Here is an 18455-nt window from a genome sequence, read left to right as displayed (position 1 = left end):
GAACAGCCAATGGAAAGGGTTGCTACCTATAGTAGCCAAAGCACTTGACCTCCCATCACCACCATCCTTTGCTGTTTCTACCCTCTTCCCACCTCCTCTACCTCTGCTTTCTTTCCCTGTCTTCTCTTCCTGTCCTTTTCCCCACTTTCGTCCCTGCCTATGAAGCTGATGCTTACAGCTAAGGAGTTGTTCACCTGGCCACGGGGACCAGGGACTGGGATTTCCTAGTTGCCACTTAACTAATTTGGACGTAGACTGTTGATCCCTAAGATGTGGGGAAATCTGCTGCAAAAGACCTCTTTAAAATCTAAAAGAGCAAAGATGTCACTCTAAAGACTATGGTGCGCCTGACCCAAGCCATGGTATCTTCTGTTGCCTCATATGCATGTGAAAGCTGGACAATGAAAAGGAAGACGGAAGAAGAGTTGTTGCCTTTGAATTGTGGTATTGGCGAAGAATATTGAGTATACCATGGCCTGCCAGAAGAACAAACAAATCTGTCTCAGAGGAAGTATACACCTTAGAAGCAAAGATGGCAAGACTTCATCTCACGTACTTTGGACATGTTATCGGGAGTGACCAATCCCTGGAGAAGGACATCATGCTTGGTAAAGTGGAGGATCAGTAAAAACGAGGAAGACCCTCAATGAGATGGACTGACATGCAGCTGCAACAATAGACTTAACATGCCGACTATTGTAAGGATGGCACAGGATGGGGCAATATTTGGTTTTGTTATACATGGGGTTGCTATGAGTCGGGACCAACTCAACTGTACCTAACAACTACAGATGTGTGAAAGAAGAAAACATTTAGAAGTGAGGTTTCATTCTTGTTTGCCCTGGGGCTCTGCTGAAGCATTTCCTGTCTGGGTTTCTTCTGCATCCTGTATGTAGCAGCTCACAGAGACACACATCTGCAACCTGTTTCCCCGCTATGTTCTCCATCTCACCAAGTGATAGGACTAGCCAACTAGCTGCTAAATCTAGAAAGTCGATGGCTCTTCTCTCTCCGTCATGCCCCATCTAATGAGTCACCAAGTCCTGTAAAGTCTACTCCTGAAGCATGCCTCCTTCCTACCCCTTCTCCCCCAAGGTCCCCCCCTCCCCAATGCCCACATCTTCATCTGAACTCACGGCATCCCCTCCTCACTGCCCACCCCCTCTCCCCCGGCTCCAAGCACGTCCCATTGCAACCTGTAATCCAATGGGACTGTGCAGCCCTGTGCTGAAGTTCACAGCTCCCATTGCCTTGAAGATAAGACGCAAAGACCTTGTCGATGTTGGTTGCCTTCAAGGCAGTTCTGGCCAGTGGTGACTTTGTGCACAACAGAACAAAATGCTGCCTGATCCTGCACCATATTTGTGATCTGTGGTATGTTTGAGTTTGTTCATTGCTGTGGCTACTGTGTCAATCTCTCTCAGTGAAGGTTTCCTTCATTTTCACTGACCCTCTACCAAATAGGGTGTTCTTTTCTAGTAATTGGTCTTACCTGATGCTGTGTCCAAAGTAAGCAAGACAAAGTCAAACTATTCTTACTTCTAAGGAACGTTCTGGTTGTATTTCATCTAAGACTGATTTGTTTGTTCTTCTGGCAGTCCATGGTATATTCAGTATTCTTAATACATCAACTCTTTTTCTGCCTTCCTTTTTCACTATCCAACGTCCACATGCATATGAGATGACTGAAAATGCCTTAGCTTGGCCTATAGGGCCTTTGAGGCTGGGCCCAGCCAGCTGACCTTCCCATCTTTGTCTCTTACCACTTGCCCCTCCTACCGTATATTCTGGCCATACCAAACCCTGGCAGTTCTTAAAAACTGCGTTCTCACACCATGCTGTTGCATATCCTGCTAAGAAATTCTATCTCATCTTATGCTAAGACATTTCTGGAAGAAGACAACTGCCTATGCTTTGCAAAATATGTAAATAAGCTGCTTAGCGATTGAAGACAAGACTTTAAGGACGTAGGTAGAAGGAAATAGCCAGGAGACAACTGAACCATACCGCGAAAGAAATGAACAAGAATGTTTTTCTTTTTCTAGTGTAGGATATATTGTACATACAGAAGAATGAATAAGTCATGTACGTTTAAACCATAATTTTAAAGCAAATACCCATGTAACCATCACCAAGGTCAAGAAATGAAACACTGCCAGGATCTCAGAAGGTTTCCCCACAGGATCCCCTCCCGGTCACAACTTCAAAGCGAAGAAAAGTTTGGGGAGGCAGGAGTGGAAGATAGAGTGACACGGCACACGGCTGGAGCGTGAGCTGGTGGAACCAGCCAAAAAGATTATTTTTGTTGTTGCTGTTGATGAGAATATACGTAACAGAACACACACGAATTCCACAGTCTCTGCGTGTAAAATTCAGTGATATGGATTACATTCCTTGAGGTGTGCTACCATTCTCATCCTCCTTTTCCAAATTGCTCCTCCTCCGTTAGCATAAACTCACTCCCCCCGCCCCAAGGTTCCTATCTAAGCTTTCAAGTTGCTGTTGTCAATTGATCTCATTTAGATAGTTCTTCAAAGAGCACAATGCTCAAGGCAGACATTCTTTACTAAGTTAAGCTAAAGTATTCTTTGGTTTTAAGAAGACTGCAGGGGATATTTTTGGTTTAAGGTTTAGAGATTATCTCAACATAATGATTTTGGGGGTTCATCCAGCCTCCATGGCTCCAGAAAGTCTGGATTTCATGAGAATTTGAAATTCTGTTCAGCATTTCCCCCTCCCCTCCCACTTTTGATCAGGATTCGTCTATAGAATGTCTGATCAAAACATTCATCATTGGTAGCCGGGCACTATACAGCTCTGATCTCATTGGCCAAAAGATTTTTTTTTTAATTTTATTTTACTTTAGGTGAAAGTTTACAGTGCAGATTAGTTTCTCATCCAAAAATTTAAACACAAATTATTTTGTGACATTGGTTGCAATCCTCACAACGTGTCCGCACTCTCCCCCTTTCCACCCCGGGTTCCCCATGTCCATTCATCCAGTTTTTCTGTCCCCTCCTGCCTTCTGGTCTTTGCTTTTGGGCAGGTGTTCTATCTGGTCTCGTATACTTGATTGAACTAAGAAGCATGTTCCTCATGTGTGCTATTGTTTGTTCTATAGAACTGTCTAATCTTTGGCTGAAAGGTAGACTTCAGGAGAGGCTTCTGTTCTGAGTTAGCAGGGTGTCCAGGGGCCATACTCTCAGGGTTCTTCCAGTTTCTGCCAGAGTAGTAAGTCTGGTCTTTTTTTGTGAATCTGAATTTTGTTGTACATTTTTCTCCCCGTCTACCTGGGACCCTCTATTGTGATCTGCCAAGAGAATTTTTAGGAAAAGAAAGCCTAATATTCATGTTTCAACTATCTGATTTATGGGGTATGATGTAGTCCTTTTGGCTTTTACCCCCTAATTTCCAATAGAGCTCACTACCCATGGCTGCTTTATGTGTCTGACAATGGACAAGGGATTAAAAAAAAAGGGGATAGCAGAGAATAAAGAGGAATGGGTCCATCCCATGCTCGAGTTGACACTGGGGCAGAGATAAAGGAATATCTGCAAGAAGGAGGGAGGAAAATGAGAACTCCAAAGAAACTAGGAATTGGAGTCAGAGTGAGATCTGGAATGCCCAGTGAGTGCAAGGCCACCCTTGGAATCTTGGAATCTTTCCCTGGATTCATATTCTAATCTCAACTTCCAAAATCTTTCCTGTTCCATGTGAAGGAAAAGTCACCCCAGGGAAGGAAAAGAGCATACGGATAAATGCAATGCACATCACTTACTTCTTCATTCACTCATTCACTCACTCACTCATTCATTCAGCAAATTTGTGGCTGAAAAATACTGTGAGCGTCAAAAGCACTCCAGTCTTTGCCCTGAAAAAAAAAAACAAACCAAACCTCTTGCCATCGAGTCACTCCAAACTCATGGTGACCCCATGTGTTACAAAGTAGAACAGCTCCTTAGGGTTTCCTTGGTTGCCCGGCCTTTCTTCTGTGGTGCCACTGGGTTGGTGTGAATTGCCAAACTTTAGATTAACAGTTGATCACAAACTCCAGCATTTCTCCTTGCTTTGTAGTGGCACTGTCCGCTGGGCCTCTGTGTGGAAAGGGTGTTGGCTATGCCACAGGACTATTTGGGTCTTTCGAATAGTGCCTTTTCCTCTTTTAGGATGTGACTTTGTGTTTTAACATGACATTGTTACTGCTTTTTGTCTTCTGTGATTTCATAGGTGTGTATGTGAGAAGAGAGAGAAGAAATCAGTGTATAAGTGCATAGTAAGAGCTCAGTTCCCCTCCTTTTCCAAGTTCTTTTTGGAGGGCTGTGAATTCTCATGTTTGCCTTGTGGTGCGTGTGTGATGGATGGATGTTGGCTCCTGAAGAACGTTCATATGGTTCTAAGCAGTATCCTGAATGCCAAGAATCTTGGGAGCCCCTGAATCCATTTGTCCCCATTTCTAGACCAAAATGCAGGTGATATACCTCAAGGGCCTACTAGAAGAAGATAAGAAACCAATTGTCGTTAAGTCAATTTGGGTTCATGGCGACCTTACGTGTGTCACAGTAGAACTGTGCTCCATAGGGTTTTGAATGGGTGATTTCTCAGACATAGATCACCAGGTCTTTCTTCCAAGGCATCTTTGGGTGGACTCAGACCTCCGACCTTTCAGTTAGTGACTGAATGCACTAACCATTTGCCTTACCCAGAGACAAGAAGAAGATAAGAACCATCCATAAAGAAACATCAAGGGTATTCCCATTCCAGTTCTGTTGAAAACGGCTCTCATTGCTTATTCTGAGATATAGGTTGGGTTCAAACTGCCAAAGGTTTTATAAGCAGCTGAGGGCAAGCCATTTGTGCCCCTAGGGATGTGGAAAGTTTCATAAGATTCTTAAAATCAAGTCAGTTTCTGCCTGGTGGTACAGTGATTAAGAGCGACAGCTACTAACCAAAAGGTAGGCAGTTTGAATCCACTAGCCGCTCCTTGGAAACCCTATGGGACAGTTCTACCCCGTCTTATAGGGTCGCTACGAGTGGGAATCAACTTGACCACAATGGGTTTAGTTTTTGGTTTTCCTGTCAATTTCCAGCTCTCACTGTTTTCACTGTATTACTACTGCCTTGGAAACTCTGTGGGGGAGTTCTACAGTCCCATAGGGTCGCTATGAGTTGTAATCGGCTCAGAGACAGTGGGTTTGGTTTGGTTTTAGTTTAGAATAGCCCAGGAAATGTGGTGAAAATATGGCTACCTAGGGAACGGGTGTGGACGGAAGTCCGGTCTTGCGACAAGTTTAAAGTGTCTGTGAGTGGAGGATGAATGGAAACAACCTGGAGGGAGACTGTCCTCCTTCAACTGTCACCCGGAGCCCAGACTCAGAAGGGAGAGTGAGATAAACATGAAACAGTGTCTTGGCAGGAGTGCGGCACATCTGTTCTTGGAATGTCGACACTTCTCTAAGGGCAACCCATTAAAAACTCACTTCCATCGGATTGATTCTGACTCACAGTGACCCCATAGGACAGAGCAGAACTGTCCCATAGAGTTTCCAAGGCTGTCATCTTTATGGAAGCAGATTGCCACACCTTTCTCGTGCAGATCGGCTGGTGGGTTCAAACCGTCAACCTTTCAGTTAGAAGCTGAGCGCTTAACTGTTGTACCACCAGGGCTTCGTATCCCTATCAATAGAAAGGCCCATTGCTATCAGGTCGATTTGGACTCATAGCGACCCTATAGGACAGGGTAGAACTGCCCCATAGGGTTTCCAAGGCTGTAAATCTTTATGGAAGCAGATGGCTACGTCTTTCTCCCGCGGAGCAGCTGATGGGTTCAAACTGCCAACCTTTTGGTTAGCAGCCAAGAGCTTAACCACTGTGCCACCAGGGCTCCCTAGACATGATAGTGGGATGGTAATTGGTGGAAGGTGTTAATTATTTAAGTAAAAAAAAAAAAAGTAGGTATATGTGTAAATTAAACCAAAACCAAACCCATTGCCATCGAGTTGATGCCGACTGATAGCAACCCTATTGGGCCGAGTAGCACTGCTCCATGAAGTTTTCAAAGCTGTAATCTTTATGGGAACAGATGGCCAGGACTTTCTCCCGCAGAGCCGCTGGGAGGGTTCAAACCACCATTCTTTCTGTTGGCAGCTGGGCACTTTATCACTGTGCCACCAGGGCTCCTATCTCTAAGGGCTAAAAGACAGGAAATGGCCAGAGTCCAACCTGCAGAGAACCTCAGTAACTCCTGACACAAGCCTCCAAGGGTGGAGGCGTGGTAGTGTGCCCACCGGAGGCCCTGCCATTCAAATGGACTCCCGAGGGACCCCCAGCCTGGCAGTCGCCCACTTCGGTCATTCGGAGCATTGGTCCAAGGATCTTTGGTAGAGCCTGCAGCAGCAGATGTGACTTGGGGGTCAGCGTAGGCCGTGGAGGCTCAGGAAGGCCCCACAGCATTTGACCCTCTGTGGCGTGTTCACCTGCCAAGACAATGTTCCTCCCACACCTGGAGGCAAGAGAATACTGTGCACCTTCCCAGAGAGGTGTAGGGGCCCTGGAAGAACAGGTGGTGCAGCTTCCTCCAGAGAGACCCTTGGGAATTGATGAGAAGAGCCTACAGGAGTCAGGCTTATCCTTCTAGCTGCTAGGGGCAGGGCCAGGGCGGGGTGTGAAATGCTAGACTCTGCTAACATTTGGAAGGAAGCAGGAAAACAAAAACAAAAAAACACAAATATCTAATATTTGTATTTTTGATTTCTTTTCTCTTTGAATAGGCTGTAAAAAAGGAGCCGTGGTGCGTAACGGTTAAGCCTTAGGCAGCTAACTGAAGGATTCACAGTTCAAACTCACCCAACGGTTCTGCCAGAGAGAGACCTGGTGATCCGCTCCCATAAAGACTACAGCCTAGGAAACCCTATGGGGCAGCTCTGCTCTATCATACGGGGTCACTATGACTCAAAAATAAAATCGAGGGCACCAGCAGTAACAATAGACTCTAAAAGCCTCTTGCTACATCAAAACTAACTTTTTCCTGGCGTTAATACCTGGGCTCTGTGAGGAGGCCTGTGATTGGTGCTGTGTTGTTGTTTTTGTTAAGTGCTGTTGAGTTGGTTCCGACTCTTAGCGACTGTCTTAGGCTAGGTTCTCTACAGAAGCAAATCCAGGAAATATATATATAGAGAGAGAGAGATTGATATCAAGGAAACAGCGCACTCATTTGTAGAGGCTGGAACGTCCCAAGTCCCTGCATGAGGATAGAAGCTTCTCCTGATTCATGTAGCTGCCGGGGCTGGTGGACCCAAGATCGGCAGGTCAGAGATCGGGGCTCTTGCTCACAGGCTGTGAAGGCTGACGAATCCCAAGACTGGCAGGTAAGCTGATAGCTCAAGTTCTAAGAACCGGAGGTCAGACGAACAAGAGGCAGCTGCAGGATCCAGAGAGAGCAAAAGCCAGAACATCCACTTATATTCGGATGCAGGCGACACGCCCAAGGAAACTCCCTTTCAACTGATTGGTTAAGCACAGCAGATCCCATCATGGGGGTGATCACATATAAACACTGAGAATCATTGTTCAGCCAAGTTGGCACACAATCTTAACTGTCACAGCAACCCTGTAAACAATATCGTGCTATAACCAGAAACCCAGTGCCGTTGAGTCGATTCTGACTCATTAGGAGAGAGGAAAGTGCATCAGATGGGAGAGTGCTCTCAAAAGGCCCCAAGTCCAGTCGGGCTTATAAAATGGGGGCATAATCATTATAATGCCAGGAGAATGTGGTAAATAGTGTTAAAATGCTATGGTACCAAAACGAGAAAACCAAACTCGTTGCTGTCAAATTGATTCCAACTCATAGCAACCCTGTAAGATGGAGTAGTCCTGCCCCATAAGGTTTCCAAGGCTATAATCTTCATGGAAACCCTGGTGGTATAGTGGTTAAGTGCTATAGCTGCTAACCAAAAGGTCGGCAGTTCAAATCTACCAGGTGCTCCTTGGAAACTATGTGGCAGTTCTACTCTGTCTTATTGGGTCACTATGAGTCTGAATTGACTTGACAGCAATGGGTTTAATCTTTATGGAAGCAGATTGCTTATCTTCCTCCCAAGGTGTGGCTGGCTGGTGGGTTCAAACTGCCGACTTTTAAGTTAGCAGCCAAGCGCTTTAACCACTATACCATCAAGGCTGCTTAAAATGCTATGGTAGTCTAGAGGAAAGAAGGGTTATAGATAGGGTTGCCAGATAGAATGGGGAGACCCCGTGCGTTACAGACGAGAACTGTGTTCCACAAGGTTTTCTTGGCTGTGATCTTTACAGAAGCAAATTGCCGGGCCTCTCTTCCATGGTACTGCTGGGTGGGTTTGAACTGACAAACTTTAGGTTAGCAATCAAGTACAAACTGTTTGGTTTCACCCAGGGACCTTGTAGGTTTAAAAAGAGACAAGGCATCATATTTGTCTTGCCTTTTGCCATGGCCTGCAGGGTCCTGGGCTAAGGTGGGTCCGTGCAGCCATGGGGAGGGGCTAGGTTACACTGAGGCGGCAACCAGGCCCACTTCAGCGGCTTCAAACCACTGATGTCTATTTCTCACTCCTACTCCACGGGGACGGAGAGCTGGGCCTGGCTCTCTGTACAAAGCCGGGGCACCCAAGTGGCCACTATCTGGGACCTTGCTGGCGTCCAAGAGGAAGAAATGTACTCTGCTAAAATAAAAGCAAAGAGATGTGTTAAAGGTTCAAAAACAGTTCAGACGAGGGACTCATCTGATCTCACAAAATGAAATCGAACTCTCCAAAATGGCAGAGCCACAGAAGCAAATCTACGAGGTGAAAACAGGAACTAAAGGTACAACGTTTGGATTAGAAGTCGCAAGATCAGGGGAGCAGGAGGTGGGACAACGTGAAATGGGCCTTTACAGTGATTGGTTTACAGAGTACACGTGGACTAAGGAGGCTGGGTACATGCACACAGTTGTGGAAGTACACGCTTGCAAGGGGATCACAAGATGATTACTGGAGGGTCAGGGTCTGCTGGTTCCGCCCAGAAGAGGCCCAAGGCAGTGTGCATGTGAATGGCAAGAAGACAGGCTGCTGCTTGCACTCAGCCAGAGGCCTGAGGCCGTGTGTACAGGAAGAAGTCAAGGTTACCTTCTCAGGAATGCAGAAGTCACGGAATGGAGCTGGGCCTCCCCCTGAGCCAGCCACCCTAGGCATGCCAGGCACCTCCATTTTGCAACTCTTGAGCCCTGGTTCCAGGACAGAGGCAATGAGAAAGTTGCAAAGCCAGGCACAGGCTTTGAGACCTTCTACTCTGAAACAATCCAGGCCGCTTGCACTCAAACGCCTGAGATTAACAAGAGACAGGAATGCAGCCCTGCCATGTACCTGGGAGGAAAGAAGAACACTATTTTGACAACCACCCAAGGACCACCTCAGTCAGCTCGCTGGGATTTTCAGTTGTACTGGCCATCTGGCCTCAAACCAAAGGCACTCCCCAGTGGCAGGGGTGCCCCAACAATACTAGGGGTTCTCCAGTGCCAAGGGCTCCCCTAGAAATGCCAGGGGATCCCCGATAATGCTGGGGACTCCCCAGTGCCAGGGCATTCCAATGCCAGGGGCTCCCCAACGAGGCTGGGAGGTCCCCAATGCCAGGGGTTCCCCAATGCCAGGGGCTCCCAAGCGCTTTTGGGTGCCTGTTCCAAAGGCGGATATAATTCCGACCTCCCTCCCAATGGCATCCCAGGGATAATGACGAAAACCAGTCCTAATTAGCAGCCTGGCTGTCAGGGGGAAGTGCCAGGTTGAGCTGAGGCTGACTGGCACCCTTCCACTCTGTGGAGCCCTTCACCCCAGGGTCTCCCCGGCAGCTCTGCAGGGGCTAACATCACCACCACTCCCTCTAGCTGGAGCACTAGACAGCAGGTCCGAGCCTGACCCAGGGGCTCTGCTGGGCTCCACAAAGCAGCCTGCATTTAAAATCCACATGTGAAGGAAATGAAAAACACCTCCCAGGGCCACCCAGCCCCTGGCTGGTTTACGAGGCCAGTTCTGGAAGAGGCGTGAGGAAGGTTGTTACTGTCAGAGAGCCCTGGCCAGGTGCCCACAGGGCCGTCCCCACCTCCACCTGTACCACAGCAGGTGTGGGCCCCAGACCAGGGGGCCTTCTGTGCGCAGGAGCCCTACAACCGAGGCGTGTGTGAGAAGGAGCTCTAAGGGGGCCTCTGAGCTGGCCCCCACCAGGCGAGGCACAGAGCCCAGGTGCCTGAGGCCTTGCCTGGAGCATCTGCTACAAGGAAGAAAACCTGGAGGGATTCTTTGGGTGGGTCCAAGAGAAAAATTAATAACAGACATCTTACTTTAACTTTAGGCATTTTCTTACCCACAAAACCAAATATTAACCATAAATATTCCTGACCAAATCCTGCCAGAGGCTTTTTTTAAAAAAAAACTCAAAGTCGCACGTCATTTCTTTCCTGCTGGAAGCTAGGCTTAAAAAAAAAAAAAAAATTTTTTTTTTTTTTTTTTTACTTAATTTAAATTTCTAAAGCTATCATGGCTGCAGGCGGGTGGAGGGCCAGAGACCACCTTGTGCTATCAGCTGATCTCAGCAAAAGGGAGAGGGCAGGGTTCAATCAATCCTGTTAAGGTTACCCAATTGTTGAGCTTCTAGTCTCCCTCCTCTTGGTGGTGCAGAGGCTAAGAGCTCAGTTGCTCACCAAAAAGTGGGCAGTTCAAATCCACCAGCTGCTCCTTGGAGACCCCATGAGGCAGGTCTGTTCTGTCCTATACGGTCGCTATGAATCAGAATGGACTCAATGGCAACAGATTTGGTTTGGCTTCGATTTTCAAACCATTTGCTTTTTTTTGGAAATCAGAATGGTCTCCCTATATGCGCATAGAATAACTGCTCAGAATAAACATTATGTTTCGATTTCTTTGGGTTTTGGTTATTTTTAACAGCTACCAAGGACTACTCACACCTGAAAAGCAGAAGCAGAACCATCTGCTCTGAGAAGGCAACCCCCAGTGCCAAAGGCTGAGAGGGCCTCCCCATTTCAGCCCTTCCAGTCTGGGCCTGAACTGTTAACGAGCAAACCCAGCACAGTGCCTGGGGCCTCATAAAACAGCCGCCCTTTATTAAACACCCTTCTGTGCCAGGCCCTGAGTGAAGCGCTCACCTCACATGGGTTCATTTTGCCCTGATAATAGCCGGTGTGTTGTGAATGAAACCGAGCTCGGAGAGGTTAGTAATCTGGCCAAAGTCACACAGCAGAAAGCGGAGATCCAAATCCATGTCTGTCTGACCGGAGATCCTCTTCCCATAATCATAACCTGCACCCGGTAAGGCTTCATGAAAGGCCACTTCCCTTCCTCCAGAGCAGGGCCAGGACTAGGGTGAGGTGGGTCTCACTCCCTTCCACCCCAAAAGTCAAAGCAGCACCGAAAAATTCAGTAATCAATATAAAGAACAATGAGGAATCCAAGAAACTTCTCACAACATGGATGAATCTGGAAGGGATTATGCTGAGAAAAATTAGGTGCAAAAGGACAAATTTTGTATGAGACCACCATTATAAGAACTCAAGAAAAAGTTTAAATATAGAAGAAAACATTGATGGTTAAGAGGGTGGGGAGGGAGGGAAAAGGAACTTCATTAACCAGGTGATAGACAAGAATTATCTTAGATGAAGGGAAGGACAACACTCAATAACAGGGGACGTCAGCACGACTGGAATAAACCAAAAGCTAAGAAATTTCCTAGACACAACCAGGGACAGAATAGCAGGGGCTAGGGTCTGGGGACCATGGTTTTGGGGGACATCTAGGTCAATTGGCATAACAAAGTTTATTAAGAAAATGTCTTGCATCCCACTTTGGCTTTCGAGTAGCCATTCAGGATGCATCAATTGGTCCCAACCCACCTAGAGCAAAGGAGAATGAAGAGCACCAAAGACACAAGGAAACTATTAGCCCAAGAGACAAAAAGGCCACATAAACTAGAGACTCCATCAGCCTGAGACCAGAAGAACTAGTTGGTGCCTGGCCACCACCAATGAGCGCCCTGGCGGGGAACACAACAAAGAGTCCCGATGGAGCAGGAGAAAAGTGTGCTGCTGAATTCAAATTCACGTGAAAAGACCAGACTTAATGGTCTGTTTGTTAAAGCCATTCACTTGTGGTATTTCTGTTATAACACCTCTAGATAATTAAGACAGGGGTTTGCGCCACAGTGTGGAGCTCACCACGTGCAGACCTTCTGAAAACTCTGAAGCCAGAGGCCCAGCCCACCTACACCTCAGTGGGGGCTGTGCTGGAACTAGCTCTGTTTGATTTGGCCAATGTAACTTCTCAGGAAGAACCTATTAGTTCCCCAGCTTGAAAACAATTCTCCTCGCAAAGAACCCTTGAACCCTTGAACACATGGCCCCCGGACGCTTTGTTAACCCAGAACTAAAACCGTTCGTGAAGCCAACTCTTCAAACAAAGATTAGACTCGACTATAAAACATAAAATAATACTCATGAAGAGTGTGCTTCTTAGTTCAAGCAGATTAAAAAAAAACAAAAAACACCAGACTAAATGGGCAACTTCTGTCCTGAGGCAGGATGAGAAGGCAGAAAGGGTCAGGAGCTGGTTGGATGGACATGGGAAACCCAGGGTGGAAAGCGGGAGTGTGCTGTCATGTAGGGATTGCAAATAGTGTCACATAACTATATGTGTATAAATCTTTGTATGAGAAATTAATTTGATCTGTAAACTTTCACCCAAAGCACATGAAAAGGAAAAAAACAAGGGTGAATTGGACACAGCCTCTGCCCTCTGGGAGCCCTGGGCTGCAGGGGCGACAGGCAGGTAAGCAAATGGCTATAATTCAGGTACAGCTGGGAAGGCAAAGCAGGTACAGAAAGCCAGGGGAGCACAGGGAGAGAGCAGCCATTGATCTGTGAGGCAGCTGGAGAGGTGATGGGCAGTCTGGGTTTGGAAGATAAGAAAGCATTGCCTGAGTGAGTACCCAAACAAACAAATGAACAAATTCATTGCCGTCGAGTCGATTCCAACTCATAGAGACCTTATAGGACAGAGTAGAACTGCCCCATAGGGTTTCCAAGGAGGAGCTGGTGGATTTGAACTGCTGACCTTTTGGTTAGCAGCCGAGCTTTTAACTACTGCGCCGCCCAGGTGAGTACAGAATATAAATTCATACCGTATGCAGTGCTTGCCCCTCCTCTGGCTTCCTGTGATCCCAGGCCCCAGCCCCACCCCACAGAGCAGCCTTTCTCAGCAGCCTCCTGGCCCTAGAGGTCTGACTGCCAAGTTTGCCCTGCACCGGAGACAGTTTGTCAGCGGGACCTTCTCAAAGAGAATTGTTTTCAAGCTGGGGAAGTAATAGGTTGTCCCTGAGACAAGTTACATTGGCCAGATCAAAGACAGCCAGTTTTAGCACAGCCCCCACTGAGATGTGGGTTGGCTGGGCCTCCGGCTTCAGAGTTTTCAGAAGGCCTGCACACGGTGGGCTCCACTCTGTGGAGCAAACCCCTATCTTAGTTATCTAGTGCTGCTACGACAGAAATACCGCAAGTGGATGGATTAACAAACAGAAGTTTATTCTCTCATAGTCCCCAGTAGGCTAGAAGTCCAAATTCAGGGTGTCACCTCCAGCGGACGGCTTTCCCTCTGTCTCCTCTGGAGGAAGGTTCTTGTCATCAATCTTCCCCTAGTTGAGGAGCTCCTCAGGTGCAGGGACCCCTGCGCCAAAGGATGCGCTCTGCTCCCAGTGCTGCATTCTCGGTGGTATGAGGTCCCCATATCTCTCTGCTCACTTCCCTCTTTTATATCTCAAACGAGATTGGCTTAAAACTAAACCTAATGTTGTAGGTTGAGTCCTGCCTCATCAACGTAATTGCCACTAATCCTATCTCATTAACGTCATAGAAGATCTACAACACAGGAAAATCATATCAGATGACAACATGGTGGACAATCATGCAATACTGGGAATTGTGGCCCAGCCAAGTTGACAGATATTTTGGGGAGACACAGTTCAATCCAAGGCACCCCCCCATCTAAGGAACCACTTCAAGATCACAAAGCAACGTTGGACTCTGAGATGTGATATGAATCCCCCAGAACCATGGGCAACAGCTTGCTGTAAGGAAATAAATACTAGAAAAATAGATATGTTAGATTAGAATAGATAGACAGACAGACAGACAGGTAGATAGATAGATAGATAATGTTGTTAGTTGTCATCAATTCTATTCTGACTCATGGCGACCCCATTTGTGCAGAGCGTAACTCCATAGGGTTTTCAAAGCTGTGAACTTTCAAAAGTACATCTCCAGCCCTGTCTTCCAGGGTGCCTTTGGGTGGTTTCGAACCGCTAACCTTTTAGTTAGTAATTGAGCACTTAACCATTCTTGCTACGCAGGGACTCTTTAGATGGAAAGATAGATGAGAGAGAGAGAGATGTTGTTAGTTGCCATCGAGTCCATTCCAACTCATGGCGACCCTATGTGTGCAGAGTAGAACTGCTGCATAGGGTTTTCAAGGCTGTGAGCTTTCAGAAGCGAATTGCCAGGCCTATATTCCGAGGTGCCCCTGGACGGGTTGGAACTGCTAATATTTTGGCTATAGTCAAGTGTTTAACTGTTTATGCTACCCAAGGACTAAAGAGAGAGAAAGAGATGATAAATAAATAAGTAGACCACCAAGTTGCGGGTACGTAGCTCAAGATGGCCAGGGATCGAACCCAGGTCTCCTGCATTGGAAGGTGAGAATTCTTCCACTGAACCAGCACGGCCTCCTTAGGTGTACGGATAGTCAGAAATCCAAGCAGAACTAACCCAGTGACAGTATGATTTTTGCCTTGGTACTATGCAGTGGCACCTCTATTCAAGGATATCAGAAAAGCAATCTATTCTATTCTGTTCTATTCTATTCTAGAACAAAGGCCTGGCGATCTGCTTCAGTAAAGATTACAGCCAAGAAAACCTTATGGGGCAGTTCTAGTCTGTAACACATGGGGTCACCATGAGTCAGAATCGACTCCATGGCAATGGGTTTGTTTCTGTTTTGTTTTGTTTTTACACTCAAACCTAAAGCTCTCTGTCTCTCTCTTTCCCCCTTACTCCTATTTGGATTAATTTCTTTCCCTCACTTATCTCATTCGTGTCTCACCCCTTTCTCCCTTTTTCTGATATTCGTTCCTACTTCAGAAGACATGGGACCTGCCACAATGTTTATAAAATCCCATTCCCCAAAGCGAAGCTAACGGCCTGTGGAACTTCTCTGGCCCTAATTACTTGGCAGTCGAAGTCTCTGCGGACTGTTTCTCCTGTAATCAGCTGGGTCAGTGATTACCACAGGCTGGAGCAACTGAAGCTGTGAGCAGAGAAAAGGGTGGTACCAGGTTAAGCTGAAATCACCTACTGCTGATTTTAGAGAAGATGCAGAAAGTGAAGACGCTGAGCAGGGGGGACAGACATACCAGCTGCTGTGGCCTCAGCTTCGGCTCCTGATGACCCTGTGGGTGTCAGAGTAGAACTGTGCTCTAGAAGGTTTTCAATGGCTGACTTTTCAAAAGGAGATCACTAGGCCTTTTTCTGAGGCAGCTCAGGGTGGACTCAAGTCTCCAACCTTTCAGTTACAGCTGAGCACATTAACCATTTCCACCTGACCCAGAGATAGCAGAAGACAGACATGCCAGATTTTAAAAACCAAAGTCAATGTGAAATAGAAAAAGAGAATTCATTTCTGCAAAACTTACGCTACTATAACCATAGACCAAACTGCTAACTCTTGGGTGATTTCGGATCAACTTGCCTGGAGTGAGGTCTTAATATGTTGGCTCTAGAATTCTATGGTGGAAGGAGAAGATACCAGAGGACACTAGGGGCCAACAGGCAAGACTCTGCCCTGTCTGGCTCAGGCTGCCAAGGAGCTAACCTTTTAACATAAAATATACCAAGAATTAAAATAAGCAGTGACGTCCAGTTTATAAAGGCTTCCATCACTCTCACTGTGGTGAGGAAGGTTCTAGAAAGGAAGAAAACCAGTCCTGATGGTGCCTCTGCTGGGGACATTAGGCGACTTTGAGCCGTGGTTGTTGTTGAGTGCTGTCCAGTAGATTCTGACTCATAGCAATCCCATGTCTTACAGAGTAGAACTGCCCCATAGGGTTTCCTAGGCTGTAATCTTTAGGGAAGCAGACAGGCCGGCCTTTCTTCAAAGGCACTCCTGGGTGTGTTTGAACTGCCAACCTTTCAGTTATTAGACGGGTGCATAACCATTGCACCGCTGTGAACTACAATATTGCTAAACCCAATTACAGGCATTGGATTGTCACCTGACTTTTCTCTGGGCAATAATTATCATTAAAACGATCTCTCTCCCGATTTTTTTCAGGGTTTCTGGGACCTGGAAGAGCAATTGCATTCTCGAAAGCTTTTCATTGACATGTATGAGCTATAAGGACTTTCAGGAGTCCCTGGTGGTCCAAACTGTTAACATGCTCTGCTGCTACACCAAAAGTTGGAGGTTTGAGTCCACCCAGAGGCACCTCGGAAGAAGGGCCTGGAGATCTACTTCTGATAGTCAGCCATTGAAAACTCTATGGGGGACAGTGTTACTCCGACCCACGTGGGGTTGCCGTGAGTTGAGATCAACTCATTAGCAACTGTTTGTTTTGTTTTTTTTAATTTAGCTAATGGTGTTTTCAGAGTCCCTGGGTGGTGAAAATGGTTAACGTATTCAGATACTAATTGAAAGTTTGGTGGTTCAAGTCCACCCAGAGGCACCTTAGAAGAAAGGCCTGGTGAGCTACTGAAAAATTGGCCACTGAAAACCCTATGGAGCACAGTTCTACTCTCACACATGTGGGTGCCATGAGTCCGGGTCAACTCCATGGCAACGGCTTTTTTTTTCTTTTTTTGGGGGGGGGGTAAAGTAAATCCAGTGCTATATCTCCAGCACCTAGGACAGTGCCTGGCACATAGAAGGGAGCACATCGCACAACTCTGTTCAATGTTTGTTGATGAAATAGGATGGAGCAGGTGACAGGGAAGTGTGCTTACAGGCCAAGGCTTTCTGATGAACTGTTCTAATTCATTAATTCCACAAATAGTCACGGAGAGCCAGCTTTGTGCCCGTCGGAAGCTCTGGGGATGCATTGATGAGCTAGGTGGGCACCAGCCTTGTTAACGACACAGCAGAGAAGGAAGCATGGTCTCTGCCCTTGAGTTGCTTATAATAAGCTGAGAGAAGGAGCAGATCTGAAGCAATTAGAAAACAATTACATGTTAAATTACATGCCTTTCACTAGCCCAGGGGATTCTCCAAGAGAATAAGTTAATGCAGTCATTGCTGTTTTCAGGGAAGAGGTGGATCTTAGGCTGGGCCTTCAGGGCCGCTCTGGAGCTGGGAAAGCCAAGCAGCGTGGCAAGAGCAGACTGTTCCTTTAGGGCAGTAGCTGCCCAGAGCCAGCCACAGGAAGTAGAAGCCTCGGATGCCCAGTTACATTCTGGACCAGAACTGCTCCCAAGTAAAGAACTTGAGGAGTCCGGGGCAGTTCAAATGGTTAATGCATTTAGTGACGAACCCAAAGGTTGGTAGTTCAAGTCCACCCAGAGGTGCATCAAAAGAAAGGCCTGGTGATCCACTTCTTTTTTTTTCTTTAGTATTTTATTGTATTTTTGGTGAAAATATACACAGCAAAACACGCTCCTATTCAACAATTTCTACACAAAATGTCCAGGGGCACTGGTTACAGTCTTTACATTGTGTCAACATTCTCATGTTGTTTCACTCCCATGAACTTAGTCCCACTGCCCCCCAACCTTCTCATCTATGCTTTAAAGTAACTGTTGCCCATTTGGTCTCATATGAATTTTTTTTTTTTTAAAGAGAGCAGTATTCAAGGGTGACACTCTTTACTTTTTGAGCTAAACTGCTGTTTACTTTAAAGGTGACTTCAGGGGACAGTTTTGCCTCAAGATTTAAAGGATACCTCAGGCTGTCCCCCAGTCTCAATGCGTCCAGTAAGTCTGAATTCTTTAAGAATTTGAGTTGTGTTCTGTGTTTTTCTCCCTTTCTATTAGGATCTATCTGTTGTGGCTTTGATCAGAACAGTCGGTAGTGGTAGCCGGGCACCATCTAGTTCCTCTGGTCTCAAGGAGGAGAAGGCTGTGGTTCATGGAGATGATTAGTCCTATAGCCCATTTCCTTCTCTAATTCCTTCTTTCTCTTTTGCTCCAGACTAATAGAGACCAATAGTTGATGGGCTGGCGATCTACCACTGAAAATCGGCCATTGAAAACTCTATGGAGCACAGTTCTACTCTGACACACATGGGATCGCTGTGGGTCACAGTCAAGTCAACACCAACTGGTAAAGAACTTAAAAATGCTCTCATGAAAGAAGAGTTTGAATTAAAGTCGGATATAATATTTAGTTGCTACCACCAAGGCG

Source organism: Elephas maximus, chromosome 23 (assembly GCF_024166365.1).
Source record: "Elephas maximus indicus isolate mEleMax1 chromosome 23, mEleMax1 primary haplotype, whole genome shotgun sequence".
Taxonomy (NCBI): domain Eukaryota; kingdom Metazoa; phylum Chordata; class Mammalia; order Proboscidea; family Elephantidae; genus Elephas; species Elephas maximus.
Note: the sequence above shows the minus strand (reverse complement) of the source record.